This window comes from Rhipicephalus sanguineus, chromosome 6 (assembly GCF_013339695.2).
Source record: "Rhipicephalus sanguineus isolate Rsan-2018 chromosome 6, BIME_Rsan_1.4, whole genome shotgun sequence".
NCBI lineage: Eukaryota > Metazoa > Arthropoda > Arachnida > Ixodida > Ixodidae > Rhipicephalus > Rhipicephalus sanguineus.
In genome coordinates, this window is record NC_051181.1 from 166,253,968 (window position 1) to 166,272,826 (window position 18,859).

The 18,859-nt window shown below is 48.9% G+C and overlaps 1 protein-coding gene across 1 annotated transcript in view; it reads right to left on the reverse strand.

The window, feature by feature from the left end:
* The window catches only part of LOC119397002 (uncharacterized), a 57,172-nt gene extending 39,372 nt beyond the window's left edge, over window positions 1-17,800 (reverse strand). Inside the window, exon 1 of the mRNA XM_037664414.2 lies at window positions 17,503-17,800. The gene's annotated coding sequence lies outside the window, so the exon portion shown is untranslated. The remainder of the gene's footprint in view (window positions 1-17,502) is intronic.
* Between the last annotated feature and the right edge of the window lie 1,059 nt (window positions 17,801-18,859).

Consider the following 18,859-nt stretch of genomic DNA (forward strand, 5'->3'; position numbering starts at 1 on the left):
TGACGCGCCGTACATAACATGCGCCGAAGGCATCGTACGTTTTTAGAGGCTGTGTCGTTCAACGAAAGGGCAATAAACTTATGTTGTTATCGGACTACGTGATGTATGTATTGTGCGGTGTGCGCTCGCTGCGTGCTTGTTGTTGTGTGCGTACTGGAATTACAAACTTTACGTGCACGATCGCGTATACAATGCAGAGGTGTCCTCTTTTCGACGTGAAGTTACGTCAACTATAGGTTGGCGTTGCGCCGAATAGCTACTACGCTCACTCCATACACACGAACCACTAATCCGGCAACAGATCGGGAAATCGGGCTACGAGAAAGGGAAGGCCTAACGCCCAGCAGAACGCGTAAGTCACTGCTAGGTGAGTTTGAATACGATGATGCAGGGGCTGAACGTTTTTTGATCACGGCACGTACCGGTATTCTGTACTGTTGCACAAAAACACTCCACGAAGAATTTCAGCACGCAGCGCTTGGGCCTGCCACGCACGAACAGCCTGGTAAACGTCTGCTTGCAGCATTTTACTGCGTGCGAACCGCACAATACGCGCTAAGTTTACGCCGGGACTACAAATCTGCGCAGAAACTAACCACCGCGGAGAGCACGCCGCGGGGCGTCTGCTGTTTTGTTTGCCCCATAAATTTGACGTCACTTCCGCCACACTTTTCGCAATGCATTGGGATACGATAGGGCTTCTCCTTAGTTTTTCCGTGCTCCATTCCTCCATGGTTCGCAGCACCGCCATCGGTCGCACACCAGTCCAATACTGCGCATCTACGAAAGATCTGGCAACGTGGGTGGCTAGTAGTTACTTAGTTAAAAACACCAAGTAAACTTTCTGGTTAGTGAAGGCAGCACTTTACGACTTTTACTAACTGCTGGCTAGTAAACAGATTTCGCGAAGGTAGTAAAATACGCTCGAAACTTGTAAATGCAAGCATTTACTAACCATTTACTAGAGAAGCGGCGAAAGGCGGGCTTGGTACATAACTTAAAGGGGTACTGACACAAAATTTCGCGGCCGAGATAGCCTGCTGGATCGATTCCCGTGTACGTGCGTGTACCATCTGCAAAATATCGGCAGCGAATAAAGCTTGGAATGTATTTTATATGAATTTTGAAGTTCGCGAGCGCGATCCAGCATTATAGGCCGCACCTAGTGCATTGACATCCTCGGAGGTGACCCGAGGTGACCCCCCTACTTCCCCTACGCGTTGCAGCCGCTACAAGTTACGATGACGTCGTAGCCGCCATTTCTGTTTTGGCGCGCTTCCCGACGAATCGCTCCTCGCCAGCGGGTCAAACATGAAGTGATTCGCCACGTCGAAAATTCCTTCGATCCCCGCCGCAAGAAAATCGTCGCCATCAGACGACGATGAGCCCGACGACGACAGACCGCGCGGAAATGCGTCACTGTTCTATGTGCTCACGTGACCGAGCGTTTCACTCGCTAGGTGGTGATAGTTGCACCCGGCGGCTTGCCATTTTTGGAGCTCTGTCAAACCGAAACTGAGGCTGTGTCGGTAATGAGGAGCTTGTAATTAATTATCTGTTGCGCGCTGCAGCAAACGATGTGCCGTGCTATGACTAACAGGCCCCCAGCAACACATTGCAGCAAAAAAATGCGGGGCGAAAATTTTTGTGTCAGGACTCCTTTAAAACTTGAAAAACCGCGCAAAGAGAGGACGAAGGAACGTTCTTGTGTCACTTTCCTTCGTCCTGTCTTTTCGGTGTTTTTCAAGTTTTAACCTTTTACTAACTTTTTTTATAAGAGTGTGGTTTTAAAGTAAGCCTGAGTGATCATCTGAGCTGGCTGCACCTCGCGACATCGCACTGGTATGATGTAGATCGAGGCCCCGCGTGACGTTTCACGAGTAAAGGCCGAGACAGACGGTACGATTTTCCATGCGATGCGACGGCCGATGACCTTTCAGTGGTGACCTTTCATAGAATCGGACAGCCACATTCTGGCTGCCGCACCGCCGCGTCGGACGTCGCATCGGAAGGAAAATCGTACCGTCTGTCTCGGCATTAAGGCAAGCATTGTGGACGTCACAGATGATTCGCGGGGCGCACACAATACCACGGCTGGCACCCGGCGAGGGCTATTGTTCCTCACCCCTCTCGCTCTGTTGTCGGGCTGCTCCAATGCCACCTAGAATATTCTAGAGGGCGCTGGCTGCTCTCAAGGTAGTTTTCGTGAGAGGAGCACGCGCTTAAAGGCCAATTCCGGCGATTTTTCGAGGTCGATGGATCTCAATGAAATTCGCTGGGTACGTTCCTTTGCACGTTTCCGTCATTTATGCCAAATTACAGGCTTGAGACATGCGCAGATTGTTTGCAAATGAATTTTAAAGATTGTCTGCAAACGCCCTCCTGGCTTCCCACAATTATTGGCAACATTGCGTCTGTGACGTCAATATTGGGAAGGCGGCGGAAGTGACGCAGCCGAGGGCACCGCTAACTTCGGCGCTTCGGCCGCTACAGCGAGCGTCTGCTGTGCACAAGGCTACAGACAGCGTTGGTTTGGCCGGCGCTTCGCTGGTCGTCCCGGCTGTCAGTTTTCATACTCCGCGCCGGCGTGACCGACATGCCTTGCACGACTTCCGGTTCGTTCGTAACAACGTCTACGTCATACGTAGACAGTACACTCGGTTGGGTTTTGGTTTCGGTATTGCGCTTTTTTGCTTATTTAAAATTATTCTCCAATTTGCCGAGTATTTCTGCTATCGGGCCCGTAACAGGAGCGTTTCAGGAACATAAAAGCACCATTACTTTGACATGGCGAAAAAATCGCCGGAGTTGGCCTTTAAACGATGTAGGGAGCCCACATCGTTTCAATCTCTACCGCGCGCGGGGCCCCGATTTGAAAACTACGCTTTCAAAGTCACCAAAGCTTGAGTGCACGTGATCTTTCGCGCTCCCCCGCATGAGGCGCTAGTTGCTTATGATTTTTAGGCGGGCGTTTTGAAGTGACGCTAACATGGTCACAATTACCTACGCTAGCATTAGTTATACGTTAGATCATTTACGATTCAATTTCGGGATTACCAGACAAAAAGCTGCAAATTACAGTAAAAAAGTCTCAAAGAAAAATTTTGCTGTAAAGATGAATACACAAGAAACACGCACACACAGGACCAGTGCTTCGGGCAGGGTGGCCCTTACACCAGCTCGACGTGGAACTGGTAATTGTTTTTACCACTGGGTGCTACGTGTCCGTACTGCTCTATTCCAGTGATGCAAGCAGATGCATACCACCTTATATGGACATGCCAAGGGTTGCAGTCGGAACGCTCCCGTCACCTCCTGCAAGCCGGCCTTCGCTACAGTGACGCGACCTGCTATGACCGCTGGATACATGATTCCACAAGACACTGCTTCACTTCGTAAACAACCCCGGCCTAACGGCGCACATCTAACACACATAAAATAGTATGCCTTAGGCAAGTCGATGTCGCAATAAAAAAAAAAACTACCAACTGAGCACTGGCGTAGCCAGCGGTGGGGTTGGGGGCTCAAACGTCCCCCCGAATTTTCTCAATAGTGCATGTCGTAACGATATGGGATCGACGAGGACGGAGTCGCTCGACCAGACCACTCGCGCTGCTCCGTTGTCGTCGCCACATACGCGCGGCCCCTTTAGAAAGTCACCATTCTGATGATAAACGTTCAGAAAGCAAGGTAGAAAAAAACTTTGCATTTAGTCACTGAAGGTATGGCTTCATCCTAAGCATGCGAACAATTTCTGGCGAATGTCTTCCGCGCTTTGAACTCTGAGAGCCGTCCGGAACAACCTCGCAATTGAAGCACTGATGCGGTGGAGAACTATGTAAAGTCCGAAGTATCTTGCAACAGCTTTTGAGAGAGCCCACGCCGACGAATAGGTGTTCAGACCCACACTTTGTCACCCAGGCTGTATGTGACGGGTCTGTGCCGGAAATGTATATAGTGTATGGCGTCTTGTTGGTCGGCGATTCGCAACTGCATGGGCAAGCTGCCGTCTGCTCGTTGTGCAAACTCTTCAGCGTCCGTCTCATTGCCATCATTTTCGTGAGAGGACATTGCGCCTAACGTTGTCGTAACTTCACGGCCGTAAACGAGACTGAAGAGTATCTTCCGAGTGGTCTCCTGACGAGCCGTCTTGTACGCGAATGTGAGGTAAGTCGTCTCAGTTCTTGTGCTCTACGTCTACGTTCATGCTTATCATGTCAGCCAGTGTCCTGCTGAGACGTTCATTCAGCCTGTTGGACTGGGGTGATACGCCGTTGTCTTCATGTGAGCGGTACCACTTAGTCGGAAAACGGTGTCCAAAAGCTCGGCCATGAACAAACACAGTACATCTGTCGGGAATAACTACTGCGGGAGTACCGTGCCTTAATATGATGCCTTCGATAAAAATCACGCCGCTTCAGCTGCTGTTGCCCGTTGCAGAGCTCCTGTCTCGGCGTATCGGGTGAGGTAATCTGTGGCGACGCTTATCCACTTATCGCTAGAAGTTGTGGTAGCCTCGATACTCACCGGAGTCGAAGACCACCACGGGTTCAGGCTTAGCGAGCCACAGGGCCGCATCCACCGTCGCCTCCTCACGTGTAGCGCACCGCTCCGCACGCGATCAGCTAGGCGGCGCGCGGCAAAAACACAGTTTTCGATCTAACACACACAAACACTTTACTTGCCTTTGGCGGCACCCCAACACACAGCACAACGTCCGCTCCCGGGACACGGGGAAACAAAGGGCTTCCCGCGCGGACGCTACACCAAGGGGAACCGCGAGCACTACGCAGCTGGCAATGGCGAGCTTTGACACGCCGCTCGGAAAAGGTAAAGCCCCTCCATGAGTTTTCCGCCGACCAGGTAGACGTGATGGAGGGGCTTTAGGAAAAGGGGAAAAGGTCCCTCGCGGTGCTATGCTGTGCGCAGCGCCACCATGAGAACCGGCGTGTGGCGTAAGATGGCGCCACTTGCCGTTCCTCAGTGACATCTTCTCACGTTGTCTCGTTTACGGCTGGAAAGGCCATTACGGACAAACAAATAACGGAATGGGAAACGTGCAGCACCTACAGGTGGCGCAACAGTCCACTGCGACATAGAGTCACTGGAAAATTTTCCAGTGACTACTGCACCAATGCACCGCCAGCGCCACGAGTAGCCACTTGCGGCCCCTTGAGTTTCCACTGGCGTGCTATGAATCAGCGTCTCTCCGTCTGCTACGCCCGCGTTGCATGCAAGTACGTGTGCGCGAAGGCGACATATTTGATAAAACGGGTAGGCTTTCAGAAAATTAGCAGGGCAGGATTATTTCAAGAGGAAGGACATAAATTATACGGAGTCAGTCATGTTTTCGATGTGACAGAAAGCGGCCGACGTGAGACAGAGTGCTTTGAAAGGGCGAGTAAACGATGGCGTTTGTGTCTGACATGTGTTAGACAACCCCTTGCGATGGTCACAAGTAAAACGTACAGGTAATGCGTGGCAGTCCCGCCAAGTTTTCTGTTCTGTAGTTCAGCTCCGTTCGTAGACGTTGCTCGGGCTGCATGAGTCCTTGAGTAACTTGGTCACGTGCCAGCTTTGCACGTGATCTGTCACGTAGCGCAACAGAACAGCGTGGCGCGGCGTCTCTTGCACGCATAGTGCTGTTAAGGGCAACGGCAGTACAAGGGGAATAAATTTTAAAATTCTCGCTGTCCACGACGCATTTTGCCAGGCATGCGGGGCTTCGACCTACTGTTCATGTTTACGAACTGCGCCGCTAGGCATAATGCGGTATGGCGGAGCAGCAGCGTGTACGAGGTAGAATTGCTGGATCTGTCGATGGCTTTTCGCCAACGCAATGTAGACTGCAGACTCGAGATCACTTTGGCGGCTGCCACTCGGTTCCGTCAGTAGTGTAAACAATATCAGTTAACTTGCGTGGAGCGTAAATTCACAGCGGGCTAGCTGCAGCATGTACTTCATAAACTTGTCCGGGATCACTTTCTTTACGCGGCGTACACTAATCCAGCGTTCCCACCGGTTTCTGAAGCATGGTCACGGCGGAAAACTGCAAAACTTTGTTCCAGGTGCGTAGTTCTTATAGTTATTGGCACAGTTCATGACACAGCAATTCATACGCGACATTGCGAAGCACCGCTAACAACCTGACACGGCTCCTGGGTCGACTGCTGCACGGAGCACGAGAGTCGCTTTCGTTCACTCCCGCACCGCGGCGCCACCGGCTCAGTGCACGTTCCTTATAGATTCCATTCTGTGCGACCAACCCAGGCATAGTACAGGATGTTGATGTCATAACTCACAAGCAAGGTAAAGTGCGCAGTGACCATTGGTTAGTGAGGGCGAGTATAGCGATTAATCTGGGCAGAACTATATGGATCAAGATGAACCACCATAGGACAACCCAACCTAGACGCAGTGAGAAATAAATCTGAAGATTACGATCGAAAACAAATACGCGTCTTTAGGAGAAGAGGACATTAGACTGATCTGTGAAGCAGCTGGAGATACAGCGCCAAGGCAAGGAGTAGGCAAACTCTCCCAATCCACGAAAAACATAATAAAAGAACGGCAGCACATAAAAGTGACCAACTCAAGATCCAAAACACAGTTCGCTGAGTTAACAAACCTGATCAACAAGACGAAAGTCAGGGGCACCAGGAACGTCAAAGCGATAGAGGCAGCATCGTCAGAATAGAGAAAAGGAAACTATGTTCGGAAAGGAATAAAATGCAGGCTCTAAAGGACAAGCAGGAAAACAACAGCGATTTCAATGACACAGTTTGGGTGGCAGAGAAATGCTACGAGGAACTATATAGTTCGTAAATAAGTCATCCATCCTCGAGCAAAAGTAACGTTGAGCAAGATACGGAAGTCCCATATGTAACTACCCATGAGGTTAGAAAGGCCATACGTGATAAGCCCCGCGGAAAAGCGGCTCGAAATGACAGAAAAACACCCGATTTGATCAAAGACTGAGGAGAATTTATTTGGAAGAAACTTGCTGCTGCTTCACACTCAGTGCCTCAATACAACAGTTCCAGTGAGATGGAAGAATGCCAACATCAGGGGCGTAGCCAGAAATTTTTCAAGGGGGGGGGGGGGGGGGGGTTCCACCATACTTTATGTATGTTCGTGCGTGCGCTTGCATGTGTGCGTGTATATATACATAAGCAAAACAAAAATTTCGGGGGGGGGGGTTTAATCACCCCCCCCCCCTTGGCTACGCCCCTGGCCAACATTATACTAATACACAAGAAAGGGGACACAAAAATCTTGAAGAACTATAGGCCAGGGGCGTAGCCAAGGGGGGGGTTGGGGGGCCCCGAAATTTTTCAGTTTTGCTTGGGTATATATACACGCACACATCCAAACGCACACACGAACATACATAATGTATGATTGAACCCCCCCCCCCCCCCGAAAAAAATTTCTGGCTACGCCCCTGCTATAGGCCTATGAAAATTACTCTCGGTGATATGAAAAATATTTACGAAGGTAATTTCAAAAAGAAAACACTTGACTTCAACCAACCTAGAGAACAAGCCGGTTTCAGGAAAGGCTATTCTACGATGGATCACATCAGTAAGGTAATGGGGGAAATCTGCTGAATACAGGAAACCCCTTTATTTATAACCTTCATAGACTATACGAAAAGGCATTCGACTTGGTAGAGATATTAGCCGTCGTTAAAGCACTAAGTCGACAAGGAGTGCCTAAAACTGATGCCAGTAGTCCTGCAATGACTCCACAGCTACTTCACTTCTCCACAAAGAAAAAAAAAAGGCGTTAAAGTTACGATAAGGATAAAGGAGCCAGACAGGGAGCTACAATATCCCCACTGTTGTTCACCGCAACCTTAGAAGAAGTACTCAAAACAGCTACACTGGGAAGAATCAGGAATCATATCTCAGCAACCTGCGATTTGCAGATGACATAGCACTCTTCTCTGGGTTCAGGTGTCCATCTGAGAAGCGAATGAGACGACTATGCGAACGGGGCACGGCGACTGTATCGCGTTCTACTCTTGAAGGCGAAGCTCAAGCGTCCTCAAATATCTTTGGTGTGATTGTTGGCGTCATTTGGTGATACTGTGCGCCTTACTGTGATTCTAGTTGACGTCAAGCGAAAGAAAAGATCCTGTGCTGGCCACGTCATAAACGTAGGACCGTGTGGACAGTAAGAGCAACGGAATGGTTACCAAGGGATGGGAAGCGCGGTGGACGAGGTTAGTTGGACTTCGTAGGGATGAAATGAAATAAACAGCTGCGGCACCTTCTTGGCCCGTGGCAAAGCAGCGTTTGTGCGGTGCGCAACACAAAAGCGCTGTTGGTGTTACTGACACTACAGGCAAATAACAATTTATGACAGAGTGAAAGCTCAATGTATGACACCTTCTAAAACAGCAATATTATCAACAGCAGTGCCCTACTTACCGAGAAATTAAGCTAAATGTATCACATGATGAGCGCCACGAGTGGGACATTTTCGAAGTGATCCCGATAACGTATGAGAGCGTGCCTACAATAAATCACTAGTAATCAAACTAGCAGCAGTAAAAAAAGAACCTTCCGTGCATCAAAAGACGTAATAAAATGCTGTTTGTTCGTTTCCGTTTGATTCATGGCAAAAAGAACCTCTGTGGCGTTGCCATGGGAAACGGCGCGCGTGGTTCAAAGGTTCCGTTTTCGCCGAACTGCGCTGCCCGGTGCCCTGCTTCAGGGGCGTAGCCAAGGGGGGGGGGGGGGGGGGGGTAATCACCCCCCCCCCCGAAAATTTTCAATTTTGCTTGCGTATATAGGCACGCACACATACAAACGCACGCACGAACATACATAAAGTATGGTTGAACCCCCCCCCCCCCCCGAAAAAAATTTCTGGCTACGCCCCTGCCCTGCTTCGCTCACGCGGTCACGTCTCAGTGGTAGTTTCGGGATCGCGTACTGCCGCGTGTGTTTTGCGCGCTCGTGAAAGTCGCTGTCACAGAAAGTTCGACAAAATGCCGCATGCAACGACGCCGGCACTACGAGCCCTCAAGCATACCGCGTTCATCGGGGCCAGTCGGGGCTCAAGTCGCTGAATTGGAGCCCAGCGTCGCGAGCCAATGTCTCGTTGTCAAGTTCTCCGTCCACATCCATTGCGGCGATTGCAGCAAGCTTCGATGGCTTCGATGGCCGTTGTTGCTGCTGTGGGTCCCGCTACTTTCGCTCTGCTGCTACTGGTGTCGGCGGCCGCGCAGTAAAGGCGGGCAACGTTGGGCACGGCAGCAGTGACGTATGAAAGTCTGATTTCAGGCGGGTGATTTGAAGTGCGCTAACGCGATGCGGACCACTAAAACGTGGTTTTATTTCAAAATAAGCACTTCCTTGGCATAAAAGTAGCACTACGAGGTTTCTGGACCGCTATTTCAGCAATCAACGTCGACTTAATATTTGCCTTTAGTGTCCCTTTAACGAAACTTTATGAATGACTCTTTTGTGTATGCATGTGCGTTTGCGACTGCACGTATTATTTCTGTGTATATGTGATCATTGTATACATAACATTCATCACCCGGCACCTGGAGTAGCAAGCTTGGCTCGCACTGCAGGATAGCGTCAATTGGAGATCATTGGCAGAGACCTTCGTACTAAAGCTGAAAATTATTATGATGAATCTCAGAGACCGGATTTAAGGCAAATGCCTATTTTGTTTCTTGAGCGCGCCACTTTGTTATATGAGCACGAATTAGAGGTTAAGAAGGGCTTTTAGTGTTTTTATAGTGCCTATAAATGCCTATTTTGGGCGTTCATGCCTAAATGCACGTAAATGCTGAAGGGTTCGCGCCGTCGTGCTCCTAAGGAAGTGATGCTGGCCGGTTGAACTCCACAATAAACGTTTAATAACACTGACAAAACTTATGCGAAAGCTACACGGTACAATAACGTGGGCACACGCACACCCCTCCCGCGCACACAGCGTTCCGTCACCGACTGTCGGGGCCGCGCCACGGCTGCCGCTTTTAAAGCCCGTGAGTGCGCCACGCGCATCACTGGTGCGCAGCACGTGTCACGTTAGCCTCGCAATGGGCGAGATTCCCACAATGCTTATAAATGCCTGCAGGCTTACGCCACAGGAGCGAAGGAAAGACACGCCTGAACGATAATCGATGCCATCAAGGAACGTGATCCGTGGCTTCACGTGCCACACCCTAGCGCCTTCTTTATTTTCTTCTCTCGCCATCGCGCGCTCTCCTGTTTGCGCGTCGCCCGAACGAGGGCGCTACAGGGCCCCCCGTGTGGACTGGAAGTCGGAATGTGACATGCCGCTTGTGGTAGTCCAACGGAAGGTCAGGCGTAGATGAGATGCTTTCTATGGTGGTCTCCAGGTACGCCGGCTTAAGTCGGTCCAAGCTGACTGTCTCTTACGGCCGTTCTGAAGAAGAGTGGCAGTTTTGGCGGTGCGGTTAAGGACGCGGAATGGTCCGTCGTAGGCTGGTGTCAAAGGTGGTCTGACCGCGTCGTGGCACACGAAAACATGTGTTGCAGTGGCCAGATCAGGGTGGACGAATATGGTCTTGTGTTCGGACTTGTAAACAAGCCATGAATGACACACTGTTGTGCGCAGTGTTGCTTTACTATGCACAACATCAGGAAAAACTTATTTTTTCCTAGTTGTGGCGCATGTCAGTGGCATATGTATATATGTTCGTCCTTTCCATCCTGCGAATAAAGTGGTGTGTGTGCGTCGCCTTCCTTGCACCCGTCCTCTTTTGCGCTGTATTCCCTCCAATGTTTCACCAAGAAGCCCAAGTTTCGACGCCAAGTCGTTTTAAGCTACATGGGGCTTAATACACTTATTTCTGTGCTATTACAAGCTATTACAAGCACAAACAACATCTTAAAGCCAGAAAGACTGTTGCGACAACCGGCCTTCTACAGCACAGCGAACGCTTGCGATGCGCTTCTTTGGGCTCATTGAGTCCTTTAGGAAGTTACGGAAATATGATACGCAAATACGGTAAGGCAGTACGGTAGCGCTCCTACTTTCCCGCTCGTTGTGCTTAAGCCACTCCCAGTTCCAGTGACAGTGCGTCCGCCGAACGACAGGTGCATCGTTAAAGGGACACTAAAGGCAAATTAACAATTTATGTCAGAGTGAAAGTTTAATGTATTACAACGTCTAAAACGGCAATACTATCAACAGCAGTGCCCTACTTACCGAGAAATTAAGCTAGCTAGATGTATCTAGAGTCACTGGAAATGACTCTAAGTGTGACTCTAAATGTATCACATGATGAGCGCCACGAGCGGCACATTTCGGAAATGATCCCGATGACGTGAGAGAGTTCGACTACAATTAATCACTCGTCTAGCTGCAATAAAAAAAGAACCTTCCGTGCATCAAGAGACCTAATAAAATGTTGCTTGTTCGTTTCTGTTTGACTCATAGAAAAAAGAACCTCTTTGGCGTTGCCATGGGGAACGGCGCGCGTGGTTCAAAGGTTCCGTTATCGCCGAACTGCGCTTCGCCCGGCGCCCTGCTTCGCTCACGCGGTCGCGTCTCAGTGGTAGTTTCGGGATCGCGCACTGCCGCGTGTGTTTTGCGCGCTCGTGAAAGTCGCTCTGACAGAAAGTTCAATGCCGCATGCATGTGATGTTGCCGGATGCCCGAATGGCGCACGCCGCCAGTGTACGCCGCCGCGCACTAAAGGCGGGCAACGTTGGGCACGACAGCAGTGACGTGAGAAACACCGCTTTCAGGCGGGTGATTTGAAATGCACTAACGCGATGCGGACCAATAAAACGTGATTTTATTTCAAAGTAAGCACTTCCTTGGCAAAAAAAGTAGCACTGCGAGGTTTCTGGACCGTTATTTCAACAACCAACGTCTACTTATTATTTGCCTTTAGTGTCCCTTTAACAATGCGTAGTCGAGGGGGAAACAGCGAGGCGTGACAACCCCATTAGGGACATTTAGCTTTACGTATACTTTTTTACGCTACCATGTTACAGGATACCGGATGGAATGTGCGAATGTGCGAACCTTTACGGAAAGTAAAGGTTTATGGAACGTAAACTACTCGCCGGATAGGCTTCACGTTTACGGCGCCATCTCGCAAATCCACCTTCGTTCGTGGCTACTCGCGATATCCGCTTTGCGGAGACTCCAGCCGCCGAGTCAAAATAAGCCGAAGTGCGAACGCCACTTACGATCACCTTGTTTCAGTCGGATTACCGAGGCTAGAGCGACCTAGAATACCTAAATCCGTAAACGTGAGAGGCCTAAAGCCTCTGACAGGCTGGATAGGTGGCGCCATCTAGCGGGGCCAAGGTGAATCAGGCAAGAGCAAAATTGGTCAAAAGTAAGCCGACCAAAAACGTAAAAAATTACAAAGACGTTTCGGCTCCCGTACGGGGCCCTTGTTCACAAATGAAAAAAAAAACGTGTCCACGTGTCCATTTTTTCTTTCATTTGTGAACAAGGCCCCCGTACGGGAGCCGAAACGTCTTTGTTATTTTTTAAGTTTTTGGTCGGCGTCTTCTTACTTTTGACCATGATTGTTCCCGACCAGATGAGTTTTCGCCGAACTCTTGATTTCAAGAGCAAGATTGTTATTGCAGAAACGTCGGGCAGTCTACTTCCAATGTAAATGCCTTGCAGCGGCATAATTACGAATTAGTTGCCTTTTTTATAATTTTTTCCCTAAAAAACACTAAGCGAAAACAAACGTGTCGATGACTGTGGTTGCACGAAGCGTCACAAGATGTCGACACCATCGTCCGGTTATGCTGCACACGCTAAAAACCTCTCTTATGATTTTGCCGCAACGGTAATTCAATATTATCTAAATTAAATGTAGTTTAAATGCAGTTACCAACACTATTTAGTGGTTTGCACAAACGTGAAGGTATACATTTATGTACGTACGTAAACGTTTACGTATGGCGAGCAAAACGCTTCTAAAACATGCGTAACACGGCAAACGCAATCCGGTATTCCGGTAACGTTAAGAAGTATGCGTATAAGCTAAAAGTCCCTACTTTTAGCTTGTGCGTATACTTCTTTGTGTTAGGCAGCGTCTCCTGCGCCGCGCGGCGCAGCAGCCAGCCCCACACAGAAGTGGCTCCTGCGCCGCACGGAAGTGACGTCACTTTAAAAATTATTACTTAAAGCTATTTAAATGTGTAAACTATTATTGTATAATACGTTAAATTTACAAAAATATTACTAAACAGGTGTTTTACGAGTCAATTAGCTTATATTTGTTAATTAAGCACATATCACAAGCGTTTTAAATACAGGGGGCGCCATGGGCGCTGCGGCTGCGAAAGGTAGTGGCAGAGATAGTAGCTGCGATGTGTGGTGGTGGTAACAACCTTATTGAAAACTCCGGCAAATTCGTGGCCTGGGCCTAGGCCGCCCCCAAGGAGGACCGAAGACCCTGTGTCGTCGTTGCCTGAAGGGATTGCTGGATGCCCAGTTGATCCTGGAGGTTGGAGCTAGCGCGGCCGTCCACCGCGCCGCAGCTTCATCCGAGTGTGTGCACCATAAAGTTTCTCAGTGTGAAGTGTGGATTATTGTTGTTGGACGCACTGCATTTTCTAGATTGCAATGCCAAGCGTGTTGTTGTGGAAGGTGAAAGTGTCCTTGCCGCCGAGTTTTGCTTGTCGCGAAGGGCAAGGTCGACGATGAAATAAATGCTTTTGCACAGTTCGCGTGTGAATGTCCGGACGCACATGCATGAAACCCCACTGCGTCTACGAAGTGTACTTACGAAGCCTGTGATCTCCGAAGGCCAAAGCTACTGCATTGCAGGCTGTTTTGCTAAGTGAGAAAACGTACGGCCGTTCTCATCCGTTGCTACGGTAATGCTCCCGTGCTGTCACAGGCCGTGCGTGTTATTCAGCAAGGCAGACAAGCTGTTTTGTAGGTAGATGGCTAATGCAGTTGGCACTTGCCCTTGGGTATCGTTTATCAAGTGCTAATCGCCTATAGCATTACTTTGGCACGTCAGTATTTTGAAGCGGCCTGCCGGTTACCTCGTCAGGTGGTGACGGTATGTTGAGCGATATAAAAAAAGTTTCCTGTTGCATATTCGGTGTGGCTACGTTGCAGTCCGCCTTTTTGTCATCAAAACTTTGATAAACCGTGGAAATCAACATTCCTGACGCGTGTGCCGGAGAAACTGATGCAGCCAGCTGCATTTGAACTTTTCGTGTCCTCCTGCGTCTCGCCGATTAAGAGCATTAATTCGCAAAACACTATCATAATAAATATAGCCAATTCTGCGAGGGTCATCATCTAAGGGCCTGTGGACAGGACCACTAGCAGCAAGTCAGGCTGACGGGAGGCCGATGAGGAGGCGCAAATGTAAAAACAATAGTAGCGCGACCAAAAAAAGTAAATAAAACAAACTGCGAAGGGGCTCGAACCAGCGACCTTACCCGTCCTTTATGTGCTGCGCTAGCTAACTACGCCACAGCTGCCGGTCAGTTCGGAGGGTTTAACAAGCCGGTTTTGTATTGTAGTCACGCTGGACGTAGCTTTAACATTTTTCATTTTTACGTCTGGACGTAACTTGCACAGCTTCTATTGTTACGTCTAGACGTAACGCTATACACTCCCGACTATTCAAACCGTATACTATTATTCAAACGAAGCGCCGAACCGGAAAAGTGCATGACGTCACATCCGTGCGGCGCAGCAGCCGTTTCTGTGAGGGGGTGGCTCGTGCGCCGCGCGGCGCAGCAGTCTCTGCCTTTGTGTTACCGGATACCGGAAGGAATCTGCGCATGCACGGGCCTTTACGAACCGTAAAGGCCTAAAAATGTAATTGATTACAGGGGTCAGTTACAGCTCCAGAAGTAACTGAGACGTTACGGAAATGTAACGGATTACTTTTGCGTTACTTTCCTTCAAAATTTTATTGTCGTAACACAATAACACAAGTTTACTCAAACTACAACGAACTACCGAAGGAAAGAAGATTACTTTTAAGGGCTCGTTTTTCTTTGTTAGACACAATATTAATGATAACTAACAGACAGTAATGCCAAGGAAAGTACTTTCCTTGGTACTTTCCTTGGTATTACTGTCTGTTAGTTATCATCAACAACGAACTACTGTGGCTTGCATGGTAGAGAGAAGGCTGGAGGCTTGCGTGAAGGATGGGAGGACTCTGTGGCTTCTGTGATGTATAGTGTTACACGTTAACTTTCAACAGGAGTTGAAAGTTGTCGCTGATTCGGCCATGTTTCCTCGTTACAAGGTCAACAGCTACACTGAACACTCTCAACGCATGCGCTGGAGGGAAGGGCGGTATTATAACGCAGGAACACCTTCCGCACCACCTCGTAGTTGCGCAGTGCTTCGATGTCAGTGTCCGTGTCCTCTATGAAGCGTCGCGCTTCGTTGTTGCTGGCTGGCCGTCGGGGCAGGCAAGGCCAAGGAAGAGGTTAAAAAATAGGCCCTGTAGCAGGGGCGTAGCCAAGGGAACGCCCCCCCCCCCCCCCCCGAATTTTTTTCAATTTTGCTGGCAGATATATATATATATATATATATATATATATATATATATATATATATATATATATATATATATATATATATATATATATATATATATACACGCACACATACAAACGCGCGCACGAACATAGATAAAGTATGGTTGAACCCCCCCCCCCCCCCCGCGAGAAAAATTTCTGGCTACGCCCCTGCTCAGTAGGGACCCCCGACTGACGGGACGGGGGATTTTTCGAGACGAGAACTGCCGTAGAAAACTGGTTACCGCTTGAGTTCGGGAAAAAGAGTAACCGATTACCGGTAATCAATCACAAGAACATATAATTGAATTAACCAGAACGTTACAGTCTCAAAAAAGTAATCGATTATATTACGAGACTGCACGAAAATGTAAGTGATTACAAGTAATCGATTACTTCTAACGCGTTACGTACGTTAAAAGGGTGAAAACTTGAGCTTGTTGGCTTGGCTTCATAGCAGGGAACAGAGAGACTGTCCGTCTCTCGTGTATCTGCGCTGTTCCCTGCGGTGAAGCGTTACGTACAACTCTGATCACGATACAGATACACGATACCCAACGAGTATACTTAAGATACACGTATCGTCGATATCGCCCAGCCCTGAGGGAAGTTATGGCGTCGCAAGCTCTGCGCCGCCAAGCTGTGTCCAAGAAAACCCTGACGGACTACAACCCCGTAATTATAGAGGTCATTAAATAATCTATCTACAAGCGCGTCGTCTGCTACAGCTTGTCGGAGTGTTTCATGGTGCAACTTTTTATTCTTTTAAGAAGGCACGGCACACGAACCTCACCTAAATAACAGCCATTTTGGGGACGCACCTTCTGTGGTCTAAAGCGAGTTGAAAGCGGGAAAGCAGTTCGTTTACTGCGCTCCCGTTTATCACTTTTAGAACAGGCTACGCAAAGCGTTTGTTGCCACTGCGCATGCGTCGTACGCCAACCTTTTGGGTCATCATCATCATCATCATCATCATCAGCCTGTCTACGCCCACTGCAGGGCAAAGGCCTCTCCCATGTTCCGCCAATCAACACGGTCCTGTGCTTTCTGCTGCCACGTTATACCTACAAACTTCTTAATCTCATCTACCCACCTAATTTTCTGTCTCCCCCGCACGCGTTTACCATCTCTTGGAATCCAGTCAGTTACCCTTAACGACCACCGGTTATCCTGCCGACGTGCTACGTCCCGGCCCATATCCATTTCTTCTTCTTGATTTCAATTATGATATCCTTAAACCCCGTTTGTTCCCTGACCCACTCTGCTCTCTTCCTGTCTCTTAAGGTTACACCTATCATTTTCCTTTCCATCGCTCGCTGCGTCGTCCTCAATTTAAGTTGAACCCTCTTTGTAAGTCTCCAGGTTTCTGCTCCGTAGCTAAGTACCGGTAAGATGCAGCTGTTATGTACCTTCCCCTTGAGGGATAGTGGTAGACTACCATTCATGATTTGATAATGCTTGCCGAATGAGCCCCATCCCATCCTTATTCTTCTAGTTATTTCATTCTCATGGTTCGGCTCCGCGGTTACTACCTGTCCTAAGTAGACGTTCTCCTTTACAACTTCCAGTGTCTCGCTACCTATCGCAAAGCGCCGTTCTCTGCCAAGATTGTTCCAAATTACTTTAGTTTTATGCATATTAATTTTCAGACCTACTCTTCTACTTTCCGTATCCAGTTCAGTAATCATGAGCTGACCTCTTGTATATCATGTAATCATGACCTCTTGGGTACACGCGTTATATTTCGAAAATAGCACGGGTATATTCAAGCAACGCAGACCCTACGCACCCTTATGTAAAACCGCCTAATGAACTGACGCCACATTTTGTCAGCAACTATTTTCTCTTCCAAACGCTCATGCGAAATCGATGAGCACGATTATCCACCTTGGTAGTGGAAAACGCATGCATTCAGAAACGGGCCAGAAAAGAGCGCTGCAGCGCCCTTGCATGCAGCGCAACAAACCGCACGTACCTTTCCGCTAGCTAGGGAAGTCCGCGGCGCGGTGAATGAGGTTGCCCCGTGCCGTCGTCTTCCGCATATGTGCGTGGCCTATAGCAACGGCGAAAACAAGACGCGCCGACTTTGTCCCTGCTGCGTCACAGTCGCAGGGAAAGAGCGGCGCCGAGCCGTGCCCCCTAATGGGAGGAAGAATTTTTCTCAATAGAACCACTGTAGAGAGTGGTCAATCAATCTGATATCGCCGAATAGCGCGCAGTGCCATCCCAGAGTGGGGAGGTACGCGCTTTCCGCTCACCGCCGCCAGAGCGCATTGTCGAGCCGCCGGTGACGTCGGCGGACGCCGCTTTCCCCGAAGGTCGCGGAGCAACTTTTATTTTAGAGGGTCGCGCTCGAGTGGCTGTGCTGCGCGAAGATTACGCGTCTTGAACACGCGAACATGATGGCGCCGCACATTGCCCGACCCGAGACGGAACTAGAATAAAAAAAAAAAACACGCTAATGAAAGCATTCAGCAAACCTTAATTGAGGGCTACGAGGCACGACCGCTGCTCAACGCATCGGCGAGCAGAATGCACGGCCCAAGGCCACGGTGCCCTTGGAGCCAAGCGGTCACTTTCGCCGCGTATAGCGGTGCCAAGATGTTCCAGAGCTGAGAAGATTAAAACAGGTCGGCATGTTCGACGATCGGTGGCTTCGTTACGAATTACGAAGTGATGATTCAGTATACTGGAATATCACAACAGCAAGTAGTGAATGAAACAAGATGGCGCGTTCTGCATTTTCTGCATTTAGACAAGGCAATCAATCGTGTCATTGAATGATGCAAAATATTTTTATAAAACTTTAGCAATGACAAGCTAAATACGTACACATACTAAGAGAAGACAGTGGGATTGGGTGTGTTGGTACAACGTCATTACGAGTGCGTATCAGCGCAAACGACAGGAGGGCACAGCTCAACTTCCGGCAGTTATTCCTTCGGAAAGCGTTCACTTTATGTACACTGGTACCGTACAACAGCCATGCGCGGAACACAGTGACACCGGAAATTCATCAGGTGAACAAACCTAAGTACATGCATATTTTCTTTATCGGTGAGTGCTACACAGTCATCCATTAAAGAAATAATCTTTTCTGCCTCGATGGTTTCGTGGGTGGTGCATTTTGCGACAAGGCCACATCCTGGCCTAAATGCACACGGGCTACTATGAGCCACCTTTGTTTTGACTGATCAACATTATACAGATGTTCTTTCAATGAAAGTCTCACAATGAATCGGCTTAGGTTGATAAATTGTATTCTGAGAACTCTAATCTCGTTAATTTCACCATCATAGCTTGATTATTAGAGGAGAAAATCAAGGTCAAGG